This window comes from Bufo gargarizans, chromosome 9 (assembly GCF_014858855.1).
Source record: "Bufo gargarizans isolate SCDJY-AF-19 chromosome 9, ASM1485885v1, whole genome shotgun sequence".
Classification (NCBI taxonomy): Eukaryota; Metazoa; Chordata; class Amphibia; order Anura; family Bufonidae; genus Bufo; species Bufo gargarizans.
In genome coordinates this window covers 40,242,624-40,261,243 of record NC_058088.1, presented here as the reverse complement: position 1 = coordinate 40,261,243, position 18,620 = coordinate 40,242,624, and positions in this window count along the sequence as shown.

Genomic DNA, 18,620 nt, shown 5'->3' with positions numbered 1-18,620 from the left:
TGAGTCTGTGTTGAAAGACTTTATACCACATTTATTAAATGTCTCCGATTACTTGATAAATTTGTCTTAGGGCCCTTGCACACGTCCGTATGCCCTCCGAGACATACAGTCCGTGAGCGGGCCATATGTCCCGGAGTGCCATTGATCGTGCGCACAGGAGCATACAGCATCATAGATTACAATAGCCCCACGGGCAGCCCGACATGCACAGCATCATTGTAATCCATGAAGCTGTGCGCTCCCGTGCGCACGATCAATGCCGCTCTGGGACATATGGCCCGCTCACGGACTGTATGTCTCAGAGGGCATATGGTCGTGTTCAAGGGCGCTTATCTTAGACCTTTTTGTCTAGAGAAGCTACTCTTGGAGTGTGATTGTGACTGTTTTGCGACTTTTTTTTTCTTTTAAAGTCTCAATGATAAATCTGGAGTGAAACTCATTAACATACCTAATCCACATTACAAAACTGGAATAAGTGGTGTAAAAATGCAAAAAAGTTTCAAAATTTTGCCTAATTTTCCTATTTTTGCGACTTGTTAACACCACAATTCTGCAGTGAAGGTATGATAAATCAGGGCCTTGGTCTTTTTGCTTATTTACACAACTCATTCCAGTTTTAAAAAGTGGGTGGGAAAGGGGCATAATTAGCTATGTTAATGAGCTTCACACAAGATTTATCACTGAGGCTGTTTTCTAAAGTTATGCCTCGTTCACACGTCAGTGTTCGGTCGGCGATTTCCATCAGTGATTTTTGAGCCAAAACCAGGTGCGGCTCTAAACACATAACAGGAGCAGATCTTTCCCTTACCCTGCTTTCACACCTGAGTGTTTCCCAAACGCGCGTCAAACGCGCGTTTTTGACGCGCGTTTCTGACGCGCGTTTTTTGTAATAGTAAACGCGCGTTTGTGTCATTGACTGCAGTGTCCTATGGCCACAAACACGCGTCAAAACGCCCCAAAGAAGCTCAAGTACTTGTTTGAGCGTCGGGCGTTTTACAGCGTGATCGTACGCGCTGTAAAACGCCCAGGTGAGAACCATTCCCATAGGGAAGCATTGCTTTTCATGTGTTGAGCGTTTTACAGCACGTTTGAACTGTCTGTGGAGGCTCCAATCCTGGTTTTGGCTCACAATCACTGATGGAAATCACTGACCAAAATGAGGCTTTACAAACTTGCTCCAGTAGGGGATAAACAGAATTGTCTTTTTTAAAGGGATTCTGTCATGAGATTCTACCCCTATAAGCTAAACATATGCCCATGTCCGTACTAATAACATGAATCCTAAGCTGGCCTTATTAAACCTGTTTGTGGCTCTATTAGCCCAAAAAACAGGTTTTTATAACCTGTCAATCACCTACCTAAGGTGCCCAAGGGGACGTCCGTTAATACAGGGGGCCCGGCCATCCATCGCCGTCTAGTGCCCAGCGCCACCTTCCCAGTCTTAATCGCCGCCCTCCCTTTCTACAGTGCCGCCTTCCTCACCTCAGCACCGCCTCCGGAATCGTCCCATCCCTCTGCCAGATCCCGCGCATGCGCACTAGGCTGAGCCTGATGCGCCTGTGCGGACTCCTGGCAGCGGCTTCGTACCCGTGCTGTGGACCGCAAATTGCAAGTTCTATCTTTTGGTCGTGCTTGCACACTTTAGGAAAAAGCGTCAGCTTCTCTGGTGGCCAGTCCCGGCCATCTTGTATCTGCGCTGCAGCGATAATCCCTGAAAACGAGCAGCCTATAATGTGATGGAAAAATGACAAGCCAGCAAAGGAGGCAATATGGACAATCGCAAAACATTAGTCAGTGACTTGTATTAACTTTCTCTAGTTTTTTAAATTTCACATAATAAATGTAATTTGCTAAAGAGAGACAACCCCTTTAAGGTCTAATGCACGCAGCCATATTTTTCATCCATGTGTGTGCCATCCACATTTTTTATGGATTGCACACCGTCCCTTTATTTTCTATGGCGCCACGCACACATCCATATTTTTGGCGGATTGGAGATTGGCCGTTCTTGTCTGTATTGCTGATGAAAAGTCCGAATAATGTGAAATGCACACAGAAGGTATCCATGTCTTGCAGATCTGTGGTTGCAGACTGTAACACAGATACGGCCATGTGCATAAAGTCTTAAAGGGGTCATTTATTATCCAGAAATACATCTTTATTAGGCCTTTTTCTGGTGCACATTGCGGCGCAAAGGTGATTCACAGCTCACACCAGGTCTAAAAGTGTGGCCATGGCATGGGCCGTCTCATTTCTCATTTTCTATGCCTGTTTTAGGTGTAGAAAATGGTCTAAATGTAAGACAGCTCGGAAGCTGTCTTACATTTAGACTGGCGCTGTAGAGGTTGGCGCCTCTTCATAACTTTGGCGGAACCACCACCAGATATAGGGGTTATTAAGGCCAGCGTCTTAAACACCGGTCTTAATAAATGACCCCCTTAGTCTTGTAATGTATTGTCTGTGTTCAGTCTTCTAGTCTTGAAATTCAAAATAATGACCAAATGCTGGATTATATATATATATGTCGCAGGGAAATGATGAAAATGGAGATTTGATCAATTATATATATATATATCCACACAGTCAAACATAAGTAAAGTGGAACAAGACTAATCCAAATTTTTACTGTTTTAATGACCCTTCAAAACACGTTCATGGTTTCCTTTTTTAAGTTGTGGAGATTTATGTCCCCGTATGTCCACTCACAGCTGAAGGAGGAAATACTATTAGGTACTTTGAACCCTTTTATGACATCTCTTGACCTCAGGGACCCAATCCGACAAGCTATAAAGTGTTCCTGGAAATATGGATGCACAGATTATTGCCTACAATCCCGAGTCTGTTCCACAGATGTCATACTTGTGTCTGGTGTGCGGAAAACTTTTCCTATACAGTAAGATTCTGCTCAGTTCCCTTACATCCTGTACTCAAACCTCATCTGCGAGAAGCGGTATAGCATGCTAAGAAAATAAATAGCTAAAAATAAAGTTACGTTCAAGGCAAAAACTGTTAGATTGCCCCAAGGAGGGAGGCCTATGACCACCATAAGGAAGCAATATCCTGTCCTACACCTCCCCCCATTTCTGCAATCTGAGCTCCACACTACCCACTAGCTATAATACAATCTGAGACGTCTTACTCATTGCTGATTTACACGCGCATGTATGTGGTGATCTGTAAAAGAAACACGTCTGTCAGCCTTTCCCTGCACTGATAACAGAAACGGCAGGCCCAGGGGACTGAAGTAACAGTGTAGTTTGACACCTTTGACCTCATATTCTATGAGTAATCAAATAGACACACAAAGAATGGGACATGGGGATATTTGGGTGAATGTGTAACTAATTAGCTTGGGAATCTGCTTCAAAATTTTTTTTTTACTTTTCTACATCCTGAAAATAAGAAGAGATGTGGCGTAGTTAAACCACACCTGCATTGGCGCTTTTTTCTATTTAAGCCTTTAAACCTCAAAAGGTGGAAAACCGTACTTATGGATATGAGTAATATTCTTGAATCTAAAGAGAAAGTCAGGAGAATGTTAAAGTGTATATTTTTTTTATTTATTTGCTAGTTTATTAGAGCAAGGCCTTGCAAAAGTATTCACCCCTCTTACATGTTTTCATGTTTTGTTACATTACAGCCTTAAGTTCAATGTTTTGTTAATCTGAATTGTATGTGATGGATCAGAACACAATAGTCTAAGTTTCTGAAGTGAAATGAGAAAAATATATAAATAAAACTATTGTTTAGAAATAGAAAACAGAAAATTGGCATGTGCGTGTGTATTCATCCCCTTTGTTCAGAAGCCCATAAAAAGCTCTGGTGCAACCAATTACCTTCAGAAGTCACATAATTAGTGAAATTATATCTACCTGTGTGCAATCTAAGTGTCACATAATCTGTCGTTACATATACACACCTTTTTGATAGGCCCCAGAGGCTGCAACACCTAAGCAAGAGGCATCACTAACCAAACACTGCCATGAAGACCAAGGAACTCTCCAAACAAGTAAGGGACAATGTTGTTGAGAAGTACAAGTCAGGGTTAGGTTATACAAAAATATCCAAATCTTTGATGATTGCCAGGAGCACCATCAAATCTATCATGGAAAGAACATGGCACAACAGCAAACCTGCCAAGAGACGGCCGCCCACCAAAACTCACGGACCGGGCAAGGAGGGCATTAATCAGAGAGACAGCACAGAAACCTAAGGTAACCCTGGAGGAGCTGCAGAGTTCCACAGCAGAGACTGGAGTATCTGTACATAGGACGACAATAAGCTGTACGCTCCATAGAGTTGGCCAGAAGAAAGCCATTACTTTCAGCTAAAAACAAAAAGACACGTTGTGAGTTTGCGAAAAGGCAAGTGGGAGTCTCCCAAAATGTATGGAGGAAGGTGCTCTGGTCTGATGAGACTAAAATTGAACTTTTCAGCCTTGTCTGGTGCAAACCGAACACATCACCCAAAGAACACCATCCCCACAGTGAGACATGCCGGGACTGGGAAACTGGTCAGAGTTGAGGGAAAGATGGAAGGTGCTAAATACAGGGATATTCTTGAGCAAAACCTGTCCCACTCTATGCGTGATTTGAGGCTAGGACGGAGGTTCACCTTCCAGCAGGACAATGACCCCAAACACACTGCTAAAGCAACACTTGAGTGGTTTAAGGAGAAACATGTAAATGTATTAGAATGGCCCAGATCTCAATCCAATAGAAAATCTGTGGTCAGACTTAAAGATTGCCGTTCACAAGCGCAAACCATTCAACTGGAATTTGCTGGAGCAGTTTTGCAAGGAGGAATGGGCAAAAATCCCAGTGGTAAGATGTGGCAAGCTCATGGAGACTTATCCAAAGCGACTTGGAGTTGTGATTGCCGCAAAAGGTGGCTCTACAAAGTATTGACTTTAGGGTGGTGAATAGTTATGCACATTTACTTTTTCTGTTATTTTGTCCTATTTGTTTGCTTCACAATAAAAATATATATATATATCTTCAAAGTTGTGGGCATGGTCTGTAAATTAAATTATGCAAATCCTCAAACAATCCATGTTAATTCCAGGTTGTGAGGCACCAAAATACGAAAAAAGTCAAGGGGGTGTATACTTTTGCAAGGCACTGTATATCTGAGTTAGTCTGTCAATGATTGTCAAAAGATCTGTAATTGTCTTATAATAACAGCTTTCATTAATGTTCCCTGTCCCTTTCCACTGCTCCCTTAAAAGACAGTTGCTATAGCTTGTCTGTCTCTGGCTAAGAAGACAGGGAGACGGAGGGGCGGTCCTCCACACTGCATACCTGAATTAGGCTTCAGAGTGAGGAGGCGTGTCTCTCAGTAATCCAATCTGATTGGCTGGCAGGGAGCTTCTGGCTACAGCAAGTGTGAATGGGAAATGAGGGAAATCAGTTTTGGCCTCAGAGAACTGGCAGAGGAGCCATCTTGAGAAGGTCCTCATATTGTAAATGTTTAAACAGCCGTAACTAAGGGAAAAACTCATGGAAGACAGTGGTATGTGAAGAAACTAAAGATTGCTTTATGCATAATGCTGCCGCAGCAGTAACATATGCTAAAATTGATTTTTTTTTTATGAAAACATGACAGTTACACTTTAAGAACCTTTTTGGTCATTTCTTACAGCTAGAAAAGAATGCATCACTGTTCTTTCCAACAAAGATGGAAATCAGATTGAAAAATCAGTTACTATTGTCATGGCTTCCATTATGAGACTCTAGTGTGCTAATAGTCTGACAAATATAGTTCATCATCATGTAATGCAGGAGCCAATTCTGGAAACTGCACCTACAGATGCTCCTACAGTATAGGTGAAGGAGAAATACATACATGGAACCCACTAACAGTATGCATCTTGATCACAGTGAGCTGTTTTCTTATTTATATAGATCAAGCCATACCAGGGCGACACTTTAGGGAGGGCAAAAGGGGCACCTCTGCATGGACCTTCACATTCCAGTTTCCCAGACAGAGCACGGGATGGGAGTTTGTAAAGTTTTTAAAGTGGTGCTCCAGTACTTAGATACTGATTACCTATCCTCACCACTATGTGATCAATATGAGTGGAGGAGGAAACAAACAGTTGTAGCAGTACATTTTTGTAGCAATTAAAGATAATGAGTGTGAAAGTTTTATTGTCCTCCAGTCCATGAATGTGATGAAACCAAGAGGTCTGAGGGGCACATTCCTTAAGAGATGTAGAAGGACATAAATCCATGAGACAGATTCATTGCTAATCTGAGCGTGTCAAAGGTAGCCATGAGATTGTATTCTCACACTCTCCTGTCTTTCTGAGATTTGAAATTCCCTTTTAATATTAATACTTTCATGGATATGATTTACTGTCGTACACCTATAAGTTTGTGCCCCACACACAATCTTGTAAAGCCTCTACATTCTACCTGTGCGCACTGACTATATGCCATTTGCATGTAATTAGCCATGTATCCTTTGTCTTATGTATGGCCTTATTGTTCTGTAGAATAAAAGTTCCTTTAAAAGAAAATAAAAAACTGGGGAAAAAAATTCACCTCCATTTTGCATGAATTCCTGTGAAACACATTTATTTCGGGTGCACCAGATCTGGCAGGCTATTCAGATTTATGGGGGGGTTCTAATATACAGGCCCCTCAAAGCAACTCCAGAACTGAATTAGTTGCTCCAAAAATAAATAGGATTTGGAAATTTTCTTTTCACTTTTCCAAAAAATAAAAGTACGTTTGAAAAATGATGCCAACATAAGTGAACATACGTTTAATATTAATTATAAACTAGTTTGTGAGATATGACAAGATGTAACAAAAAAATATACAGACCAAAAATGTCCACTAAGTACAGTGTGCCACAAAAACCCCCATAAAACTCAGAATGGCTTGGATAAGTAAAAGCATTCCAAAGTTATTACCACATAAAGTGACCAGTCAGATTTGAAACATGGGGCTGTGTCAGGGTCAAAACAGGCTTAGTACTTAAAGGGGTTGTCTCACTTCAGCAAATGGTATTTATTATGTAGAGAAGGTTAATACAAGGAACTTACTAATGTATTGTGATTGTCAATATTGTCTCCTTTGCTGGCTGTATTAATTTTTCCATCGTATTATACACTGCTTGTTTCAAGCGGTTATGGCCACTGATGCAGCGCAGATACGAGGAGGTCAGGACAGGAGTTGCTGCGCATGCCTACCTATGGGCACTCCCGGTTGTCAAAAGGCTAGTGCTTTTTCCTGAAGTGTGCAAGCACGACCACCGCTTCTGGATTGCAAGGTAGTCATAACCCCTGGATATGAGCAGTGTGTAATATGATGAAAAAATGTATCCAGCCAGCAAAGGAAGCAATATGGACATTACCAAGACATTAGTAAGGTCCTTGTATTAACTTTCTCTATATGCCATTGGCTGAAATGAGACAACCTCTTTTAGGGGGTTGGAATAGAAAAATTATGCAGTTAAAGGGGTTGTCCAAGTTATATTTATTGATGACCTATCCTCAGGATAGGTCATCAATATCAGATCGGCGGGGTCCGACACCCGGCACCCCCTCCGATCAGCTGTTTGAAGAGAAGGCGTGCACGGTGTCAGCGCTGCCTCCTCTTCACTGTTTACCTTCTCGCCGTTGCATCTGCAGTGGTGAGCAGGTGTAATTACACCCAAGCTGTCCCATTCATTTCAATAGGAAGGTTTTACACCTGCTCACCACTGCAGACGCAACGGCTAGAAGGTAAACAGTGAAGAGGAGGCAGCGCTGACACCGCGCACGCCTTCTCTTCAAACAGCTGGTCGGTGGGGGTGACGGGTGTTGGACCCCTCCGATCTGATATTGATGACCTATCCTGAGGATAGGTCATCAATAAATATAACTTGTACAACCCCTTTAATCATTTCACCATCCTTAGGGCTGTTTCACACGAGCGGATGCCGTGCGTGGCATCCGCTCCGTGAAAGAGTGCCAAGACCCGATGCAGACTGCAGAGGCACGGAGCAGTAACATGACTGATAATGCTCCGTGCCTCTATGTGATCTCTTTACTACAAAATCACAGTGAGATAAAGTTGTCACTGTGATTTTGTAGTAAAGAGGTCACAGAGAGGCACGGAGCATTATCAGTCATGTTACTGCTCCGTGCTTCTGCAGTCTGCATCGGGTCTTGGCTGTCATTCACGGAGCGGATGCCACGCACGGCATCCGCTCGTGTGAAACAGCCCTAACTTACCTACATTTGAATTATAAGTGATGGAACTTTTTAACCCTTAAAGGGCTTTTGTCACCCCCCAAAAGTCATTTTTCATTTTTGGGCTAATTAAAATCCTTATAGTGCAATTTTTCATTATATAGTGCTCTTACCGGTCTTCAGTCGGTGCAGGCACACTGAGAGGAGGACCTCGCTCGGCTGCTCCTTCCTCAGTGCACCTGCGCCGATGACGTCACATCTACACAAGGCGCAGTCGCACTGAGGAAGGAGCGGCCGAGCGAGGTCCTCCTCTCAGTGCGCCTGCGCCGACTGAAGACCGGTACGGCGCGGGTGCGAGATTTAGAACGCAGACGGGGCCAGCTGGAGGAGGAGAGCGCTCGCTGGCCCTGTCAATCAACAGGAGGAGGGGGCGTTTTTTTGAAAGGAGGATGCAGTGGCTACCAGCAAGTAACCACCCTACTTGCTGGTAGAGAGGTAATTAACATATTATAAAAGTGCAGTTTTTAAAGAAATTAGACAACAGAAAAGGGTAAGAGCCCTATATATTGAATAATCGCACTATAAGGATTTTAATTAGCCCAAAAATGAAAAATGACTTTTGGGGGGTGACAGAAGCCCTTTAAATGACTATCCATAAAAAGGGCCTTAAAGGGATTACCCTATCTGGGACATTGATGACATCGCTAGGATATGCCATTGATGTCAGACAGGTGTGGGCCCCACCTCAGGTTCCCTCTCCTATCTGGAGAATGGTGCATCCGAAGTGAAGAAGAGCACAAAATACATGTGTGGCATGCTCTCCATTCAACACCATGGGAGTTCCGAAAATAGTCTATTTTCAGAACTGCCATACCGGCAAATGGAGGGTGGCCACATGTGTGCAACTACTCCTGGAGGGTCCCATTCTTGAAATAGGAGAGAGTCGCAGATGTGGTACCAGCTACTATCTGACATTCATGGCATATCCTATCAATATGCAATCAATGCCCCAGATAGGAATATCCCTTTAAATGGATATTCAAGCTTTTCCATATTTCCTCCCAATAGGTCATCAATATCAGATCATGGAGGTCCAACACCTGGAACCCTTGAAAGGGAGCTGAGCTCCAGTATGCCGGAACAGCCACCACACAAAGAATGGAACTTTCTGCTTCCTGCTCCATCCACTTTTAAGTTACCGGTAGCTGACCAAAAAAAGCTAATTGGGAGAGTGCCGCCTGTGAGACCAACACTGATCTGATATTGATGAAATATCGAGAGGTATCAATATTAGAAAGCTGGAATTCCCCGTAAATTATCAACAAAATGTTTTTTGTGTTTCTCACCTCTCTACTGTTCAGCAACAATAACTTTCTTAATTTTCCACTGATGGAGTTACATTGGGCCTTGTTTTATGCAGGAGATATTGTATTATTTTTGGCAATATTTGGGGGGTGCATATAAATTATGGTGTCATTTCTTGCCAAGCAAATAAAGTAATTGTCTGCATTTCTGTATATTTTGTTGCTGTTCACAAAAAAAAAATGTTAGGAAGTACTAAGGTCACCGTCTGGACCACAGCCAATGAACCCCAAAACTGCTACCAGTTGTCCAAAATCAATCTGGGTGGTAGTAAGCTAAGTTCGTCACCAGAGCCGATTGCAAGGCCAGATGGACTTTGCTGCCAGGGACCCAGGTTATGTCAGTGGAGTTGGTAACTGGTGTGGGTACACTAGTGAGACTTCCAGAATGACCAGGGAGATACAAAGAGAAGTCAGCAAGCAGGCTCAAAGCCAGGAGAGACAGACACGGTCTGCACCTCGTCATAAATAAAATGCCTGCTCTGGAAGAGAAGACCCCATCGAGATACACCAGGTCTTGATAAATCAGGGGTTATGTTCTTTTTTACCCAGGCTGCTTTTAGGGTAACACTAGAGTTCCTTAAACAGACAGCAGTGACGTCCTTTGTAGGTTCCCATGGCTGGCTACTAACAGGCCCCCCAAGTTTCTGATCGGGTCACTAGGAAATTCAGTGACCCAATTATTTGGGAAGGGGGGGTCCCCTTTGATCATGCGGAGGTCATGCACCGTTGCAATCAAAGGGTTAATAGCCAGGAAGTTTCTTTCTATGACTCTGCCTATTAGTAACAGCTGGTTCGTAGACCAGAAGAGCTCTGGTGGCCTTTAACCCCTCTCCTTCCACTCTACTCACACAAAAATGGTGCTGTAGACATGCACTATCGCTGTCAAAAGAGGGATTTAGTCTGCCCCTGTTCCAGTTGAGATCGCCCCCAGACTGGTCTTTTATAACACCAGTCAGCTCCCCACTATCTAATTCCCAGATCTATCAGGACTGTTGACAGGTATCCCTCTTCTTGTCATGGCTGTCATGGTCATTTTGCTGTGCATGCTTGTTGCTGGTGGCAACGTGTTGTTAGCATGATTTTTCACTTCCCCTTTAAGGCTGGTGTTCCTTCCCATTTTGGTTTGTTTAGGGTTAGGAGTGTGCAAGGTGGAGCTGGGTGTGACCTCATGACCTTCTTATACTGGAGTTGTGAGCGAGAGGTTGGTTGTATGTCCGCCTTTGTATGAGTAGGAGCTTTGCTCCTCTCTGGACATGTCACCTGTCCGCGAGGGCCTCCTTGTGGAACATCAAGGTCTTTGGCAATGTCATCCCAATGTTTTCCCGTGTCCCCTTACCCTTTCTCACCTGTTTATGATGTTTGGTGTGGGTTTATGTACAGGGTGTTTGTTGTATGTCATTTGGTGTTCCATGTCTGGTCTATTTGGTGTTTGTAGTCCAGCATGGTTGTTTGACATGTCCCCTGTCTGTCTGTGCCTGCGGAAGTGGGCTCCATGGTTTCCCGGAGGGGTGAACCACAAGTCAGCAAGCTGTAGTTGTTCCACCCAGTCGTTGTGGCAGGTAAGTAGTGGTTGTTCCAGTGCGTGTAGTTTGCGCTGGGCTCTTACCTGCTGTTATGTGTTTATGCTTGCTCTCTTCTCCTTCATTGTTGCTAGGCCTGTAGGAGACTCCAGTTCTTCCGTGTCTTGGAGGAAAAGGTTGTCTCTTTCTCCTGACAATACCATAAGGGATCTTCAGGACGATTTAGGGTCCTAGGTTCCGGGTATAAGCCCCCCCCACCGTCAGGGTTGGCTCATACAGTAAGGAGTTCAGGGATTATATTTAGGGATGCATAGGAGGTGACCTGCTTCCTTATCCTGGCTTTCAGGCCTAGTGGCAATATCTATATAGACATTGTGCGGTGTGTTTTTTTCCCCCACTCCCCACCATGACACTTCTCTTCATTTACTGTCCAGTTGGATGCAATCTAATATGCTCTGCCATTTCAGGCTGTTCTTCAGCAATTAGGTTACTGACAGGAAGTCCAGGAAAATGTCTGCCGCCATGATCACTTAATTATTCCATAAATCTTCTTTTCTGGGAACCTCCAGAAACGTTAATATACATTCTCGTGAGTCACATTAGCCCCTCGTGCATAGGTTTAACATTTACAAGTTTTCTTCTTTAGGTTTAATAACCCTTTAAGGCTGGGGCTACACAATGATATTGGCCACGACACCTGCCACATGATGGAGAAACGGAGCAGACACAAGGTTGTAACGAATTGTAACGAATCCCATACCAGAAATCTGCCTTCTTGAGCAGCGAGGCCAGCCCCTCACAAGAGTCTCCTCCCCAGACAACTCGCCTGGCCCTGTCAACCTTGTCCCTGCTCAGTTTCTCCGAGTAGCGGTGCACGCTCAAAGGATCCGCTGCACAGTAGGCTGATTTTTTTTTAAACTAATTTGTTAGAATTGATTTGCTAATTTCTAATGCTTATAAAGGCCCACAACAAGTTGGTTGCTCCACTGTAAATTTACTACATATATTTGTCAAGCTGACTTCATAGACCAGTTTGATTTCCAGTTATGAACACATTAAAGGGGGTCCAAACTTTCTTCAGACCCCACAGAGTAGCTGAACTCGCGGTGGTGATTATACTTACCTCGTCCCTGCCACTGGGTTTCTGGCTCCATTGCTCCACCGCTGGCTCTGCATCTCTCGGGTGTGCTTGCATCAACATCTTGTTGATGGGGCAGCACATGACTGCTGCAGCCAATCACTGGCTTCAGCGGTAACATGTCATCCGTGTGGTATGTCACTGGGTCAGGTGCTGCATGGGTGACACATCACTACTGTGGCCATTGTTTGGTTGCACCAGTCACATGCCCCCCATCAACAGGATGTTGATGCAAGCGCATCTTGGACCTGCAGAGCTGGAAGTGGAGTAATGGAGCCGGACCCAGGGGCGACGACCAAGGAAGTATGATCACTACTGGAGGTCCGCCCACTCTTTTAGGGCCACCGCTTTAAACACCCATTGGGGCACATTTACTAAGACCTGTTTTTATGCAGGTATTAGATTCCCTACTGCACTGCTGTAAGATTTGTCTAATTTATGACAAGGCGTGCGCCTCGTCATAACTAAGGCGCATCTATTGCAGTCCTTGCGCCTGGCGAAAAAACGACTCCAGCCCCTGGTCTTAGCCCCCGGCACGCCCCTAGGCATGCACTTGCTCCACCCCTGTCCCGCCCAACTACCAAACATAACGAAAAACTAAATATTGTCACACAGCCTGTAAAAAAAAAGAGACTTTCGACAATTTTTCCGACTAAAATAGTGGTAACTCCCTTAATAAATTACCCTCATTATTCCCAGAATTTCAACTTTGTCCTGCAGGCTGTCACATTAGAAACAAATTAAGCCAGCGAGTTGATGGTGATTAGCCCAGAGAACAATGCTTTCCTTAATCTGAGAGAGCCAGCATTATCTGATCCTGAACTACTGCTGGAGAAATGTGAGTGAAGTCCCAGTCCCACCAGCTTTTATCTCCTCAGTATATTTGACCTTCCCATGTTACCAACCACAAAGAGCCCCTGCAATATCCTTGCCCAGTTCAAGCTGTTTGGCGACATCTTGTTCTCAGGTTTCACTCCTGCAAATCTGCAACTAAATGCTGGACAAATAACCTTTTCCTGTATCTAAAGGTCTCCCCCCAACAGCAGGCTATTGTTGCCTTCCCACTGAGATCCATCTTCTCCTCCCTTCGGTTCACAAGTCCCAGCATGTTCCCACAAGTCAAGACGTGAATGACTCTTTTTCAAGTTTTGAAATGAAAGAAAGATTATGAGATTTTACAATTAATGGCACGGCAAATGCTATTCAATGTATTAGAGCATGTCCGAAAATTAAATGAAATAAAATGAAACCTCATGGAAAATTCATGGGAAAATTGTTTGGCAAAGCTGACTCCAAAAATTAAATATTCATTGGAAAACACTTAAAAGTATGGTGGCTCTGTAGATTGCACAGTTGTCTAAGTAAATAATTGTATTACCCGTGAAATAACAATACTAGAACATTTCTTCTTAGAGCTCTACATTCTATGGTTCCTTTGTTATTCCTCCTAGAATTCAATAAACAAATTGTCATCTGGGTGTTACCATTCACCTTGTAAAAGGGGTATATTCTCCCATACGGACAATGGCACCACTGATTGGACTGTATTAGACGCACCCTCAACTAAGTAACACCAATTAATTTATAAATATCGAAGAGGAATAAAAGAGGAATGGCACAAGGTATTTACTAAAACAGACAAAATTGGTGACTGATCCTCTTTAAGCAATGGGATCCTCAGTTTAAATCTGACAAACAACTTTTGTGTGAATGAGGCCTAAATCAAACTATTGATCGCATAATGTTCATTTTCTGTCCACTAGGGGTGCTGTTCTAAAAGGTAATCAATCAATGCAGCACTGCAGTTTTTTGGGGGGACTATGGAGATCTTAGAGGAAATTTTAGAAAAATATTTTACGTATGAACTGGATACATGTTCATTCAATTGAAAAGTAAGATTTACGAGAACCCTGATCTCATCAATTACAGAACAGAACTAGTTGTCAACACGACTGTTGCCCCTCCGTTGCCGTATTGCGGCTCGCATACGGCAGGTCCGCAATGCACGGGGCACCGGCCTTGTGCATTCCGCATCACGTACGTATGCGGTCCCATTCACTTTAAAGGGTCTGCAAATCCGGAGATGAGGTGCGGAACGGAACCCTACGGAAGCACTACGGAGTGCTTTCGTGGGTTCCGTTCCGTGCCTCCGCACTGCAAAAAGATAAAACTTGTTCTATCATTTAGCGGAACAGATGGATGGATTGCGGACCTATTCAAGTGAATGAACAAAAAAGGAAGAGGGTGCGCTCACCTGGATAATGAAGGAAGCACGGAGCACGCTGGGAACAAAGCGTGGAAGTAGCATCCAAGGAAACAGAAATCCAGCTTCTAGTACAAAAAAGTGGCAGCTTTTATTGGAAAAAGTGCTTTAAAAACCAAACAGGGTATTCATGTCTACGCGTTTCGGATCATGTAGTGCTGATCATTACTCATAACTTACTCAAACCGCATGTGGCTGCCCCAAGGTCGGTGCCCATGCATTGCGGACCGCAATTTGTGGTCCACAGCACCGGCACGGGCAGCACACGGTCGTATGAACAAGCCCTTACTGAACAATTTAATTTTTTTTTACTCCTTGCCTCCCTGGAGCCATAACTTATTTCATAACGTATTTTTCAGATCACATAGACATATTAAAGGCTTGTTTTTGGCGGGAGAAGTTGTACTTTGTAATAGCACCATTTAATATTGCATACGATGCAGTGGGAAGCTGGAAACAAAATTCCAATTGGGGTGGTATTGGGAAAAAACACAATTCCGACACGGTTTTTATGGGTTTTGTTTTTTACGGCATTCACTATGAGTTAAAACTGACATGTCAACTTCATTCTGCAGGTCAGTATGATTACAGCGATACCACATTTTTTGAGTTTTTCTTGTGTTTAAAATACAAACTTTGGGGGAAAAAAATAATTAATTTTTTTGCACCGTGACATTCTGACCCCCTTCATTTTTTTATATTTTATTTTATATAGTTTTTTTTTAAAGGGAACCTGTCTAGTTGAATATGGTGACTGAGCTGAAAAGCAGGAGGAGCTGAGCAGATTTGATAAATAGTTTTATTAGAAAACATTCTGTAAAACTTGTATTTCATTCATTTAAATTTCTGCTCTTTCTGAGCTTTGAAGTCCAGGAGTCGGTCTATAACTGAAATCCCTCCTCTTATGACTGTGTATACAGAGATAGCTGTCAGTCACTGATAGGACCGCCTCCTGGACTTCAGAGCCCAGAATAAGTAGGAATTTAAATTAATAAAATCTTTTCCCATAAAACGATATCAATCTGCCCAGCTCCTCCTTCCTGCAGATGAATGCATGGGAACTTCACAGTGGCAGGCCTCAGAGTCTTCAGAAGGCTGCCAATTAACCAGGGGTTAAAAGTCTGTGACCGGCGTTAAACAGCGTAAAACAGCAAGCACCCGGTAGCACATGCAGCAATCACCTCTGCTCTATGGGGACACTTTATCAATACAGCGATTGCTTGTCTCCTTAGAAAATCATTGTTCCTGGGCAGCAGATTGTTGTTTAGACAGCACGATCTGCTGCACAGGAATGATGATTTTTAGTGTCAGCAGAACAACAGAATCCCCTAAAGAACGAGCATCATCGGGTGATCACTGGCACCTTTTACACAGGCAAATTATTGTAAACAAGCGTTTACACAGATGCTCATTAGAAATAATTGGCCTGATTATCGGTCCGTGTAAAATAACCCTTATTTTAAGACAATATTAGTAAATCTGCCCCAATGAGTTAAAAAAAGTATCCCTTTAAGCTGTCGATGTATATACCGTCAATAACATAGATAACAGCACCAAAAGAGGAGCCTGTGCCTACCAGAAATAAATACTGTCTGGCACTGCCTCAGTGCACATTTCGCATAAGCTCTGTCATGGTGCTCCTGACCACACACTGTGCAGCAATGTGCAAAATCGTCCTCTTCAATGGAATGCGGCTGTAATCCGTACAGCCGTTCACTGCGAATGCTGCCGTACATTGACAATTTTGAAGCAGACGCAAACCTAAAACAGCATTGCAGTCCCCTTTAAGGTGTCTATTTATTGGTCTATTTTTGGCTTTTCAAAAAACTTCATGAAATTCATGTCTTTTATAAGTGCTTTTTGGGGGTGGCATTTTTATTTTTTACACAGAATTTTTTTCAGCCATTTTTCCCATACAGAGTGAGAAAATGATGGCTATAATTTATACCTTATCCTAGACATACTTTTGTGTTCCTTTTTAGTTCTTTATTGCTCCTGAAAACCATCTTTATATTGGTATGCAAATAAGCCTAAAAGAGCCCCTATGCACAACGGAGCCCAGCCACTTCCATCTGAATCTCAGGCCCACTCCTTCTTTTTTCTTCCGTCATCAAGCAACTGCTGGAAAGATCACACAGGTGCACCTGACCACTGTGTTTGCACCTGCGCCATCTGGGCCCTTCTATGGGCAGTGTCTTCATCAACTGCACATGCACCGAAAGGCTATGAAGTGGAGTGGATGAAGACACTGCCTACAGAAGGGCCAGGCAACACAAACACAGTGGGAGGGAGGAAAAGACACAAGGAAACAGTTTCCTACTAGTCAGCAGGTAACACCTGACTGCAGTGTTTTTTGCCCAAAAGAAACAAAAAACGCATTGCACCCGCACTGAATCCGGACCCATTCATTTCTATGGGGCTGTGCACATGAGCTGTGATTTCCACTCATCACTTGTGCGTTGTGGTCAAATTGCAGCATGCTCTATATTTCACGCAACGCAGGCCCCATAGAAGTGAATGGGGCTGCGTGAAAATCGCAAGCATCTGCAAGCAAGTGCGGATGCGGTGCGATTTTCACGCACGGTTGCTAGGAGATGATAGGGATGGAGACCCAATCATTATTATTTTCCCTTATAACATGGTTATAAGGGAAAATAATAGCATTATTAATACAGAATGCTTATTAAAATAGGGCTGAAGGGGTTAAAAAAATAATAATAATTTAACTCACCTCATCCGTTTTCTCTTCTCTCTTCTTCTTTGCTGTCCAGGAGGAAAATAACCTGTGGTGACATCACTGCACTCATCACATGGTCCATCACATGATATATCACCATGGTGATGGATCCTATGATGGACCATGTGATTAGCGCAGTGACGTCACCACAGGTCCTTTTCCTCAAAGAAGAAGAATGCTATTATAACCATGTTATAAGGGAAAGTAATAAAATCTGCAGAATACCTAACCCAAACCCGAACTTCTGTGAAGAAGTCCGGGTTCGGGTCTGGGTACCAAACATGCCGATTTTTCTCACGCGCGTGCAAAATGCATCAAAACGCTTTGCACTCGCGGGGAAAAATCATGCATTTTCCCCCGCATCTTTTCTCGCACTTCACCCGCAACGCCCATGTGAACCTAGCCTTGGGGAACCTGCAAAGGATGTGAATTACGTGCAGTTTTTCAATACGGATTCCCGTGCAGAAAAACTGCAGTGTAATACAGTACCAGCAAAGTGAATGAAACTAGACAAATCTCATGTACATTTTGCTTTTTTGCTGAGGTGTGGATTTGGGGGGTACTATCTCTCCTTGGGGAAAGCGCCTTAATCAGTATGAGGAGACTTATAGGCCAGACATGCTCCTCTGGATTTCTGGGAAAAGGGGATGCAAATGAACTCTTAACAAGCTCTGCCTCTGATGCCACCAGATGTAAGTCAGCTATCCTATAAGTCAATACTCGAGGCCTTGATACATGACTTTGATAGGAAATTGACCTGGAGCATGTCAATTGTTTGTGTGATTCTTCACCTTCTGTAGAGGCATCTTTCCCATAGACTTCAATGGGACTGTTAACCTAAACAAAAAAACTGCATAAAATTAAAAAACAACGCACCAAATAGTACAGATTTTTGTCAGGCTTTTGTTGCGAATTTCAAGCAGATTTCCTGCATACAAATCTGAACCGTCTGCAGATACCCTAATTCGTAGGCTGCAGAGGTTGGCTGCCCACCAATCCTAATGATACGTCATCACCTTATGAGAAAACTCTGATTAGGGTGACTTAAAACAGTTCCGTTTATTTAAAAGGGTTTGTTTTGTCGGGAAGCACATGGATTTCTACAAGCCCTGTTCAAATGAATGGAACAGATTTTCAATCTCAGAGATTTCTGCAACAAAATCTGCCATGTGTGAAGGCACTCTACAGCAGCTCGAATATGATGATGACACAGATTATAATGAGATGAGCTGACCGTTTCCACGCACCATTACTCACTATGTTTATCTAGAATATATCATCCATATTTATCAGAGTACCATTATTTTCCTGACAAGGTTGCAGCGTCTTACTTACGTGGTTTCTTCTAAGTAAATATAATTATGCTGCAAAAAATGCTGCCACACCTGCTGGGTATAATGCAGTGAGCCGGACAGC